The sequence below is a fragment of the Cynocephalus volans genome, chromosome 4 (assembly GCF_027409185.1).
Source record: "Cynocephalus volans isolate mCynVol1 chromosome 4, mCynVol1.pri, whole genome shotgun sequence".
Classification (NCBI taxonomy): domain Eukaryota; kingdom Metazoa; phylum Chordata; class Mammalia; order Dermoptera; family Cynocephalidae; genus Cynocephalus; species Cynocephalus volans.
This window is the reverse complement of record NC_084463.1, coordinates 83,545,679-83,558,862: the sequence shown is the minus strand read 5'-3', so window position 1 is coordinate 83,558,862 and position 13,184 is coordinate 83,545,679. Positions and strand designations below refer to the sequence as shown.

The 13,184-nt window shown below is 35.3% G+C and overlaps 1 pseudogene; it reads right to left on the bottom strand.

Annotated features, from left to right (window-relative positions):
- Positions 1-2,401: 2,401 nt before the first annotated feature.
- Positions 2,402-12,365, bottom strand: LOC134376221 (tripartite motif-containing protein 43B-like; annotated as a pseudogene).
- Positions 12,366-13,184: the final 819 nt, after the last annotated feature.

Below are 13,184 nucleotides of genomic sequence, written 5' to 3'. Positions count from 1 at the left end.
TTTGATAACAGAAATCCTTAAATTTGGGGCAGTTAAATTAGCCTGCAGTTCCTGTACTTAAATTTTGCTTTGTTTCTTCATTAGGAAATTCATTTCTAATGTAGAGTAAAAATGATATCCCCCCGTTGCTTCTCACATTGAATGCTCCTGAAATTGATTTTTGTGAAAATATATCAGCATATTTATTGAGAATTCCATCCTTTCATACCCATTTGCAGTGTCTTCCTGTTTAGTAAAAAATTCAAGCATCCTTACATCAGGTGAGTCTTAGGCTTTCTCTTTGGTCATGGTCTTTTTGTCCTGTGTCTTAATTGTTAGTGTCATGAGATGATAACATAGTACCATGGACATCTCTGAAAATTATTTTGATATTTTGACCCATAAAAGAACACTGTTTTAAAACTAGTATTACTGACATCCATATATAGTACAAAATGTATAGTTATGCAAAATTTATATGAGGGTACTTCAAAATGTTCATAGAATAATGGAATTGAAAGATAATGAATCTTTCCATAAACTTTTTGAAGACTCCTGCTGTGTAGATATATCTAGCACATATTTATATGTAACACAGAGGAATCTTCTAATTAAATGATAATATTTCGAGAATTTTAAGTACCTCTGAAAATAAGATATTTAAAAATCAGATTCTAGGGCCGGCCCGTGGCTCACTCAGGAGAGTGCGGTGCTGATGACACCAAGGCCACAGGTTCGGATCCCTATATGGGGATGGCCGGTTCGCTCACTGGCTGAGCGTGGTACTGACAACACCAAGCCAAGGGTTAACAGATCCCCTTACTGGCTATCTTTAAAAAGAAAAAAAAAAAGAAAAAAAAATCATATTCTAATGTCTTTTCTGACTGATCTTCAAGAAAGCAAATTAAATTCATTACTGTACACTTACCTACTTTGGGGGTATTATTTTTGACTATAGTCTGTTTCCTGTATTTACCAAAATGAAGAAAGGATTTTTATTTTCTACTTTAGTCATTGACCATTCAAGAAAGATAACTGTGTATTTTCCGTGAAAATAAGCTATTATCCATTTTTCTTATTTCCAGATTCCTCAGTACTCTTTTTAAGATCTTAATCTCCACCATTATACTTTATTAATAAATATTTAATCAGCCTTATTGATTCACATTGTCTCTAGCCACAATTTGTTTCTCAGGTGTAAGAAATTTACTACACCTTTGTATCTGTAAATCAGCCGAATTCACCATTTCTGAAACCTTAGCATTTATCAGAATCTCCTGGAATGACTGATAAACCACAGAATGGTGTGACCCAAGAATTTTAGTTTCTAACAAGTGATGCTGATGTTCACGGAACAGGAACCAAACACTGAGAACCATTAGCCTAAAGTATTTCTTTATTTCATATTATCCTCAATATTCTCTATCACACTGGTTCATTTTAAAAGTCCTTTTCAGTGGTTTATAGCATTTCTTTTACTAACTATTCTCAATTATTAATCAGAAATGGTTGGAAATGTGTTCCAAAACTATCTGTCTTCCATTCAGAAGTGTAAGTCTATAGGTAATGTAATGTAAATATACAGATACTGTATACTATATAAACTATAGCAGAGATTACAGACTAGCACACTGCAATCAAACCCTATTCCCAACATGATAATCATCTCTTTCATTTATTAATTTATCCACTCAAGTATTTGCTTAGTGCCATTATGTCCTATACATTGTGTTACCTGCTAGGAATATAGCAGTGAAAGCAAGAGACACTTCCTTTATCTCTTGCAATTTATACTATTATAAAATAAAAGACCAACTATTTTGGGTTCATATAAACAAAGGCCTAACCTAGCCCTGAGGATCAGGGGAAATTTTTCTATAAAATAGGTTTTTTACCCCTGAGGGTGAATTGATGATTATTTGATCAAGATGAGGGAGAAAAATATTTCAGACTGACATAAGCATTGTAGGTAATCAGATCTGTCTGTAATATTTCTGCATTAATTATTAAGACTAAATTACTGAAAGAAAGAAAGGAAAAGATGGAATTACCAACCCCTACATTGTGGTGACTTCAGGTCACAAAGCAGGTAAAAAAAACAAAAAAAAAGAACATATTATAGGTAATGGGCACAAATGTTCTTTTTTTCTTTTTCTTTTTTTTTTTCAGATATTATTATTATTTTATTTGTTAGATATTATTTTGGCCGAAAATCAATTGTTCATTTTAATTAAAAGAAAACCGAGCCAAAAAAATTTTGCATTTTACACTATCTTCATATTTAATAAGAAAATAAGGTTACATTAAAGTACATACAAAAAACTTAAAAAATAGTAAAGTATTATTGATTTGTTTCAGCTGAGAAGGGCTCCCTCAGATATGGAGTTCCCAGGCACACATCAGGTTTTTGACTTATCCCCGATCATGTGTGTCCAGGGCAAAAGAAAGGCCTGACAGGGAAACTGAGGGAGGCAGTGGGGTAATGCCATATGAGGGAACTCTTGGCAACATTCACAAAACTCACACTTCCACTCTCAAAACCAAGGAACACACCAGCCCTACCTCAAGGTTTCTCTACGCAGTGAGGAAACATCAGGGTGGTGGTAAAGAGTCTGCAATGATTCTTCTTTACACATAAAAGAAAAATAGTTCCCAGTTTTTGGCATTGTGCTATTTCTTATCTTAGAATCCTTACAGATTCCTAGAGCCCACTGCCTAGAATCATCCACGTCTGACTCCCAATAATGTTTCCCAGAGTTAAGGCTCTGGGCTCCCCATGGAGCAAAATAGTTAGATCCGTCAGAAGTCAAAGATTCATCTTAATGGTCACGTCTCAACATCAAACGTCTCACATGGAACAGCCTGATATTGTAATTGGTTATTTCATTACTGAAGGAAATCTCCACTGTGGAAAAAGATAATATTACTGTCAAAATTGCTTTTTAAATTCTTATGAGATTAGAAAGTCTACCTAGAGTCTTACTGGAAAAAACATGCAAAGATCCGAAAGGTATTTCTGGCTGGAAAATATCAGATTCAAGGGCTGCCAGGATATTTGTGGAAGAAAATGCCTACCCACAATGAAAAAAAGTATTAAAAATTCAGAGATTATAAAGGGAAAGAAGGTCTTGGCTTCTTTTCATGGCATATGAAAAACTGGAAGCATGTCCATAGAGATATAACCAACTTATTTCCACCACCCCTTGTCTTCTGGGATGGCGAGAGGGGAGGGAGATTCTCAGAACTGAATATAATGATTACCACTTTCCTAGGGATATTACAGTATGCCTGTTAAACAAGCAAATTACTACAAAATATGAAGAGAAAAATCTAAACATGCCTTCTTAGAAGTGGTTTCCTACTAAGAATTTAATGGCTTTTATGCCTGGTTTCTCGTCAGGCCTGTTATTTTCCCTGCTAGACTAATTGTGGTCTATAATGTAGTTCTATATAAAGGCTTCATCGACCACCAAATTGTTTTATTGTTGTTTGTAAATTCTTGGTTTCTGCATTTACATATATAAAATTATCTGTGTATTTTTCTAATTACATAAATTAAAATGTACATTGTTACAAATGCAATTACAATGAAACTTGAGCTGAAAATATTTAACAATAAAACACTAGTAGCCCCGCCACAATTAACTGCACTGACTTGAAACTGGAATGTGCTGAATTAATACTAACTTCTCTATGACTCATTGAACAATTGACATTGTGTCAGAGAATAGCTCTATGACTCAAGGAGCCCTTTTTCAATGTGTTTCCTTTTCCTAAGTAATTTATTACAGGACTGAAACACATCTCTCATTTAGTTTTGTCCATATTTTGATAGTACAACAATGACTGTAAATGCCTATTCATAGTCTGCTCTCTTCTCCTAAATAAAAGATTATTAAAGAGGGAAAGATTGCCCATAGAAACCATTACTGAAGACACTGTGCAGTGATCCCACCGATGGGCTGCACCTCACCTTGTAAACAGTCAAGCCTGCTCATCAGTCCAGTGATGGACCACATACTGAGCTCTGGATTCACAAGCTGGTGCACGTGCAGCTGCACACACTTACTCCTGCAGAAAGGGAGGTTCAGTTAGTTAATCTTTCTGGAGCCAATGTTTAAGAAATAACAGATTTCAATTGAAAGTGATTCATCAGAACCTGTGAGGGCTAGCTGGTTAGTTCAGTTGGTTAGAGCATCAAGGGTTCAGATCCCCTTACCAGCCAGCCACCAAAAAAATAAAAATAAAAATAAATAAATAAATAAAACCTTCCATGATATTTTTGTGTATGTACCTCCATAATCTTGGGATGGAGTTGTTTCATTCGTAGAGATTTTTTTTATCTTTACAATGCTTCTTTGCCTACTTCCACCCCCTACCTCTCAGAGGTACTTGCCTCTCTCACCTACCATCTGGAACAAAGTCGTCTATACACCTTAATATGTTTATGATTTTGAATCCTGAAAACATAGGTAGCTATCTTCTAGAAACTTCTGCATTGAGCCCTCAAAACATGGCTCCCTGAGCCACACAGGGGAAAAAGAAAAAAAAGAGCAACTTCTGATAAAGGAGAATAGGAAGACATATTCAAGAATACACACATGAACACAGGCACACACACTCCTAATTTAATTTCTTAATAAATTATGTCTTCACTTTGTTAGAAACAGCTTGATCTTTTTCATAGCACTCATGGTGCTCCAGTTTGCACTGAGGAGCAAACTCACCATGTCAGTGTGTCTCCAAAATCCTGTAAAGAGAAAAAGAAAATCTTAGACTTCTGTAGAAATTGTCTATTCTGCTTACCCAGACTTTGGGTTTAGGAAAGTTCAGAAAACTAACATCTACCATGACCACAACCTTCCTCACAAATTTGTTTTCATATCTAAGGATAATCTCAGAAAATCATACTGACAAAAATCTAGATTCTTGATGAATTCACAATCTTGAGGGTGAATGAAGAGACCAAAGGACATTAATGACTGTGCATTGCTATAAACCACCAGCAAAGCGGTCTATCCCAGGGCTTGTCCCCAATATATATAATATGTGTCAAATTGAGAGCATTTCAAAACTACAACTTCCATACAGAAAGAGGAAGTAAATATTAGCTTGTTTCAAGTTTCTATACATTACCCAATGAAGACAAGAATTAAATTTCCATGAGTAAGTTGCTCCTTGTTGGTTTTTAGACAAGTGAGCTGGATAAGGGGGTAGTCTGGAAGGGAATATTCCCTGGGGAATCCACTTTCACAGTTCTGGAAAGCTTGGTGTTGATAGTTATGTTAGGAGGTGCAGTCTATCTCTGTTATTCCCAAGTGGGAAAAACCCTCACCATAGACTCAGGAGATGAAGTAATATATCCTTGGTAGCAAATAACAAATTGAGGGCAAAGATGTGAACATCAACTAATATAAAATACTTCAAAACGCATCCTTAGTCCTTACCTGTAGCAGCTCTACACTTGGTTTATGGCACACTTCCATCAGTTCCTCTTATACTTCTAGTTATTTCCTCTTATGCTCCACTTTGAATTCACTTTCCCAGTATTTATCAAAAATCACTTGACGGTCATTCTTCAGTCTCTCTAAATGTTCTTCTTCTTCCCCGTAGAGAAGTGGATGCAACTTCTCAAACTCATCCATGATCATCTCTTCCCATCTTAACTCATAGCCCTGCAAGGACATGGATTTCCTAGATCACATACCCAAGCTGACTTTATCCTCCTCCACTTAAACCTCATCTGTTTCTCTCTGACTCATGTTCTCTACCCTATACATGTACCCTAATTCATGCCCTCCCACTTCTCAGAAACCATAAATTCATCCTGCTTCTTCTGTCATTTATTTTCCACTCTTTATTAACAATATAAAGAGCCAAACAATCTTCCTTCAACTTTTATCTAATGCATAAATTCATAGAACGCCTGGAGAAAAGCCTTTCAGATTTGATTTATTTTATGCATATCCTCTCAAATCTGAAATACTACCTGAAAAAAAAATTGAAATTTATGATTATTAAGTGTAATATATCATTACATGTAATATATTCTGATCTTTTTGTTAATAATTTAGGCTGTCATCTCAAACCTCCTTACTTCACAGCCTGAGCAATCACTTTTGGAAAACATGTTGTGTGTAAAACTCAGAATCAGATATCATCAAACAAGAAAGATGTTTATAAAATTTCTAACCTCGAGCCCTCAAACTCATTTCCAACCTTCTAATTTCTATCTTCCTGCCCTCTAAGGCCACAGGCTTCACACTGCCTTGCCATTATAAAAACAATAATTCTCATCCCATTGCATATCTCCTTCCAATATTTATCTATTCATTCTCACTCTCCACCCCCAGTCTTTTTGTTTTGCTCTTTTTTCCAGCTTTTCATCATGTTCTATTTTCTCCCACTTGAACTGATATCTTGTTTAGTTCCTGTGCTATCAGTTTTCACCATCACAGACACACTTCTTGATTACTGTTCACACCCCTCTATTTTCCCCCTGAACATCACTGTATTAAGCATTATGAAATAACTTCAGTACCCAATTATATATCCTTTATTTTATAGAATTCATCTCATACAGAAATCTCTGCCTGAAATACCCATGGAATTGACTTTGAACCTATCTGAGAAACATTTCCTAAAACCTGAGTAATCATTACACTGAAAATTTGGGTTGCTTTTCCTGTTAACACACATAGCACAGAATCTAATGGCATATGAGGATCTCAGCTCAAGTTCCCAATGGAAATGTTTCTAGCATATCTTTCTCAAGCTGGTTCTAAGGTAACATGGTCTCATACTTACAAGAAAATGGTGCATTTTTATGCTCCCTTTACTTAGATTATCCTGATATTGTTCAATCTTTCTCCATAAAATCCTTACTTGCTTTAAGACTTTCTCCTGCAAAAATGATAAAACAAAAAAAGAAAACTATAGGCCAATGTTTCTGATGAACTTAGATGTAAAAATCCTCAATAAAATATTAGCAAACAGAATACAGCAAGACATCAAAAAACTTATGCACCATGTTCAAGTGCTATCTATCCTAGGGATACAAGGACAGCTCAACATAAATAAGGACAGGAAAGTCAATAAATGTGATACAACACATCAACAAAATCAAGAACAAAAACCATATGATTGTCCCAATATATGCAGAAAAAGCATTTGACAAAATTCAACATCCCTTCATGATAAAGACTTTTAGCAAATTAGATATAGAAGGAAAGTATCTCAACACAATGAGAGGCATATATGACAAACCCACCACCAATAACATCACCAATGCTTTCAGCTTTTCCCTTAAGAACAGAAACAAGACAAGGATGCCCACTCTCACCACCCCTATTTAATATGGTATTAGTGTACAACCCACAGCAATCAGGTAAGAGAAAAGGCATCCACATTGGAAAAGATGAAGTCAAATTGTCTCTGTTTGCAGAAGACATGATCCTGCATGTAGAAAAACCTAAAGACTCTACAAAAAAATCTCTTATAGATGATAAATGAAATCACTAAAGTTGCAAGATACAAAATCAATATACAAAAATCAATAGCATTTGTATATTCCAACAATGAACTAGCAGAAAAAAAATCAAGAAAGCAAGTCCATTTAAAATGGTCAGCAAAAAAGAAAAAAAGCCCTAGGAATCAATTTATCTGAGGAGGTGAAAGATCTCTACAAATAGAATTAAAAATCACTGCTGAAAGAAATTAAAGAGAATACAAAAATATGGAAAGACATTTCATGCTCTTGGATTGGAAGAATTAGCATTATGAAAATGTCCATATTACCCAAAGCAATCTCCATATTCAATGAAATCCCCATCAAATACCAATGACATTCTTCACAGAAATAGAAAGAACAATCCTAACATTCATATGGAACAACAAAAGACCCCAAATAGCCAAAGCAATCATGAGCAAAACAAAAAACAAAAAACAAAAAAAAGCTGAAGGCATTACACTACATGGTTTCAAATAATTCTACAAAGCTGTAGTAATAAAAACAGCATAGTACTGGTATAAAAACAGACATTGAACCGATTGAACAGAATAGAGAACCCAGAAATCAACCCACATATTTACAGCCAACTGATCTTCAACAAAGTCACCAAGAATGTACATTGGGGAAAAGACTACCTCTTCAATAAATGGTGCTGGGAAAACTAGATATCCATGTGTAGAAGAATGAAATTCAACCTGTACCTCTCACCATATACCCAAATCAACTCAAAATGGATTAAAGACTTAAATACAAGGCCTGAAAATATAAAACTCCTAAAAGAAAGCATCGTGGACATTGCAGGAAGTAGGACTGAACAAATACATTATAAGACCTCAAAAGCACAGGCAATAAAAGAAAAAATAAACAAATGGGATTATATGAACATAAAAAGCTTCTGCATAGAAAGAAACAATTACCAGAGTGAAAAGACAACTAGCAGAATGGGAGAAAATATTTGCAAACTATGCATCTGACAAGAGATTAATATCCAAAATATAAAACAAACTCAAACAAGTTAACAGTGAAAAAAACAAGTAACCAGACTAAAAAATGCGGAAAGGAGCTGAATAGGTATTTCTCGAAGGAAGATATACAAATGGCCAATGAACACATGAAGAAATGCTCAACATCACTAAGCATCAGGGAAATGCAAATCAAAATCATAGTGAGATGTCACCTCACCCCAGTTTGACTGGCCATTATCAAAAGAACAAAGAATAACAAATGCTGGCAAGGATGTGGAGAAACAGAACCCTCCTACACTGTTGGTGGGACTGTAAACTGGTGCGCCCATTATGGAAAACAGTTGGAGTTTCCTCAGACAACCACAGATAGATCTACCACTTAATTCAGCAATCCCCCTGCTGGTGATATACCCAAAGGAATGGAATTCATCATGTTGAAGGGATACCTGCACTCCCATGTTTATCATAGCTCTATTTACAATAGCCAAGAGTTGGAACAAACTTAAATGTCCATTGACAGATGACTGGTGGTATATATACATAAAGGAATACTACTATGTCATAAAAAAGACTGAGATTCTGCCATTCCCAACAACATGAATGAATTCAGAGCAAATTACGTTAAGTGAAATAAGCCAGTCACAAAATACTGCATGTCCTTACTCATAGTGGGAGCTAAAAAATAAACAAATACATTTTAAAAAGAAAGAAAGATACAACAGTCACAACCATTTGTTGAACTTTCAAGAGGCGAGAACAGAACCGAAGCCACCTGAGGTGGGAAAAGGGGAGGAAGGGTTAGCGAGAAATTGGTAAAGACAAAAAAAAAAAAAAAATGATTACATTGTATAATGTTGAGTGTACTAATTATCTTGACTTGAGCTCACATATAACACACAGGTATTGACATTCAACATTTGATATTGATATTCATTGTATCCCACAGACACATACAATCAATTATGTTTGTTTCAATAAAAAAGAAAAAGAAAAAGAAACAAACAGGTGTTTGTCTGACACTCTCAAATATAACTCATTTCAGGCTTTTAAAATTGTCTAGGTATCAAACCATTTGAAGTTGAATTCTCTTTGATACCAGACATCACGTTTTAGAACAGTGCTTTTTAATTTTTGTGCACATGCAAATCATCTGGTTATCTTGATAAAAAGCAGATTCAGAATCAATAGATCTGTAGTGGGGCCAGAGAATCTGCATTTATAACAAGATCCCAGAAGATGCACTTAGTTGTGGATCACACTTTAAGTAAGAAGGATTTACTGCACTGACTTTGAAATCATATGTCCTAGCTTTGAATTCCAGTCTTTCCACTTATGAGATATTGATTTTATTAATGATTAATTTCACTCAATATGCATATTGAACCTTGAGATATTAGGTATTGAAGTCACAACTAACAACAGTTAAAACATTTTAAATTAGCACTCAGCACATGAAGACCAATCTTCAACAATTAATTGGTGGAATTTTAAAATATCATGATATAAATAGAGCTGCAATGAACATGGGGATGCAGGTATCCCTTCAACATTATGATTTCCATTCCTTTGGGTACACCCAGTAGTGGGATTGCTGGATCGTATGGTTGCTCCATCTGTAGTTGTGTGCTCTATCTGCAGTATGGTTGCTCCATACTGTTTTCCATAGTGGCTGTGCTAATTAACAGTTTCACCAACAGTATAGAAGAGTTCCCCTTTTCCCTCATCCTTGCCAGCATTTGTTATTCTTGGTCTTTTTAATATAAACGGGGGTGAGATGATATCTCAATGTGGTCTGATTTGCATTTTTCTGATGACTAGTGATGCTGAACATTTTTTCGTGTACCTGTTGGCCATTTATATGTCATCCTTTGAAAAGTGTCAATTCATCTCCTTTGCCCATTTTTTAATTGGATTATTTGATTTTTACTATATAGTTGTTTGAGTTCTTTGTATATTATGGATATTAATCCCTTGTCAGATGTATAGTTTGCAAATATTTTCTCCCATTTCGTAGGTTGTCTTTCCATTCTAAGTGTCTATCGACAAATGACTGGATAAAGAAAATGTGGTATGTGTACAAAACAGAATACTACTCATCCATAAAAAAGAATGAAATTCTGCCCTTGGCAGCAATATGGATGAGTCTGGAGAAAATTATGTTAAGTGAAATAAGCCAAACTAGGAAAGAAAAATATCACATGTTCTCACTTATAACTGAGTGCTAAGGGTGGATGGGAGGGGGGAGAGAGAGAAAGAAAAGGAAGGAAGGAAGGAAGGAAGGAAGGAGAGAGAGAGAGAAAAGAAAGAAAGAAAGAAAGAAAGAAAGAAAGAAAGAAAGAAAGAAAGAAAGAAAGAAAGAAAGAAAGAAAGAAAGAAAGAAAGAAAGAAAGAAAGAAAGAAAGAAAGAAAGAAAGAAAGAAAGAAAGAAAGAAAGAACCATGACAATTCATCCAACTTTCAGAAGGAGAGAACAAACCTAAGGTTACTGGAAATGGGGAGAAGGAGACAAGAGGTTTGGGGAGGGACAGGTCAGGTAAAGGGCATAAAGAAAAATTATGACTTGTAATAAAGAATATGCTAATAATAAGAAGAAAAGAGAAAGAGATTTTTTTTTGTCAGTGTAACAGCCTCTAAAACTAGATACCTAAATAAACTGAAATTAGAACCAGACTTGCAAATCACTCCATCACTAAACATTAAATCGAGATTTTTTTCTTAAAAAAGCATATATAATTACACTGTTCTCATTGTATTACTATATTAAAAATTAATAACAAAATAATGTTTTAGTGAAAATTTATGAACCATTAATAAATATATTAGAATATTTAAAAATTTTTTCTTAAAAGTTTCTCCTGCAAAAGAACTTTGAATTTGAGCATCAGAAAAATGAATACATGTCACCATAGATTTCAAACACTAACTGATGGAGAGAGGAAAGGAATGTCAGATATAAGTACATTAGAGAGAGTAGAACGATCAAAGTGTTTCATTTCTTGCACTCAATAATTATCGATTCTGAGAGATTTCAAACCGTAGAACCACAACATGGGATGTAATCATTTGGCTAGAGAGACTAACAAAGATTTCATGTGATGTGGCTAAGTTTCAGATAAACATATTGCCTCAAAAACTAGGTCTACTGATTCAAGTCCCCTGGTATTTCCAATGTACTATTTTCCTACTTATTTGTCCAGTATTATCAAATATATTTCCTATATCAAGGCCTCTTCTCACTTGTAGTTTTGGTAGCCTTACAGTGCATTGAGCATTATACTGTAAAGTGAAAATAATAATGACCATTTACTTAACACCGTCCCTTTGGGCACAAACTGCATAAAAGCAGGTATATTTGTGTATTTTACTGATAGCTTTGTCACTGGTGCAGAGAACAATACCTGACACTAAGTAAAGGATGAATTAATCATCATCATGATCCTTTTTGTCCTCATAATCTCTTAGCTATACAAGCTCCCGGCTTCCATAGTACCCTCAGAGGCACCACTTACCCCGTGTTCCTCAGCAGACCCTTCAGTGGAACAGTGTCTGTGAGGCTCGTGCCCCTGAGAGTGAGAGCACAGCACACACAGCAGGTTCTTGTCCTCTTCACAGAAGATCTTCTTTGTCTCCTTGTGGGTCCCACACATGTGTTCCTCAGAACTCAGGAATTGCCAGAGACTGGCTTTTCTGACAATGGCCACCAGATTCTTCAGAAGAATATGGATTTTAAAGGCTATCTTGTGTGATGGTTCTCTGCACATTGGGCAATGGGCAGGAATAGAGACTCTTTGCCAAAAAAGGCAAAGACAGGGTCTACAAAAGCTGTGCCCACAGTCTATAGTGACTGGGTCTAGAAGGAAGTTGAGGCAGGTGAGTTCTTTCTGGAAGACTTGTGGGATGTCTGAGTTCATTTTTCTGAGGGAAGAAAACCAGAAGAACTTATCCTTCTGTCCTGGAGAGACAAAGGTCTAAGCATAGTTTGAATTAGGTTATGATTCAATAATACTGGAGCAGATCAGACTTTAGTTTTCAGGCGAAAGAAATAGAAAACTGAAGCACTAAGAAAGATACAGCTCTGTAGAAAATTGTATTGGTTGCCTAACCAATACACATCCACATCCTCAAACTCTTTCTTCCTATATAAAAGAATTTCCATTTTTCTGAGGTATTTGTGTCCTTTAAATTGCTTGGACCAATCTGTAGCTTCAGGGGGTGAGTCCTGACTGGTCTGAAAATCAATCATAATGTTACTCACCAGTGATTGGTTTAGGGAAGGACAGCTAACTGAGCTTTTCTTTCGTTATTTCACTTCATTGTCACAAACACCCGATCATGATGACTTGTCCAAAATCACACTGCTAGTAAGTATTGGAGCCAGAACTTAGACCTTTGACCAGAATCAAACCTTTACTCTGCTAGATATGATAAGCAAAAACAACCATTGTTTTCTAAGCAACTATGTAAATTCAATCAACAAGCATTTTCTCGCCTATTTATTGTTCCTGGCACTGTCAATTTGGGAATATACTGGTTGACACAACAACATACTTGAGAGAGATAGATAATAAAATACTTCTAACCCATTTACCTGTACTAAGTAAAAAATTTCAAAATATGTAGACACTATATTCTGAGTCCTTATAATCCATACAGTCAAAGAATACATCAAGTAATAGACCAGAAATTATCAAATTAATTAATTCCAAAGACATGTAGAAAGACAAGATGAC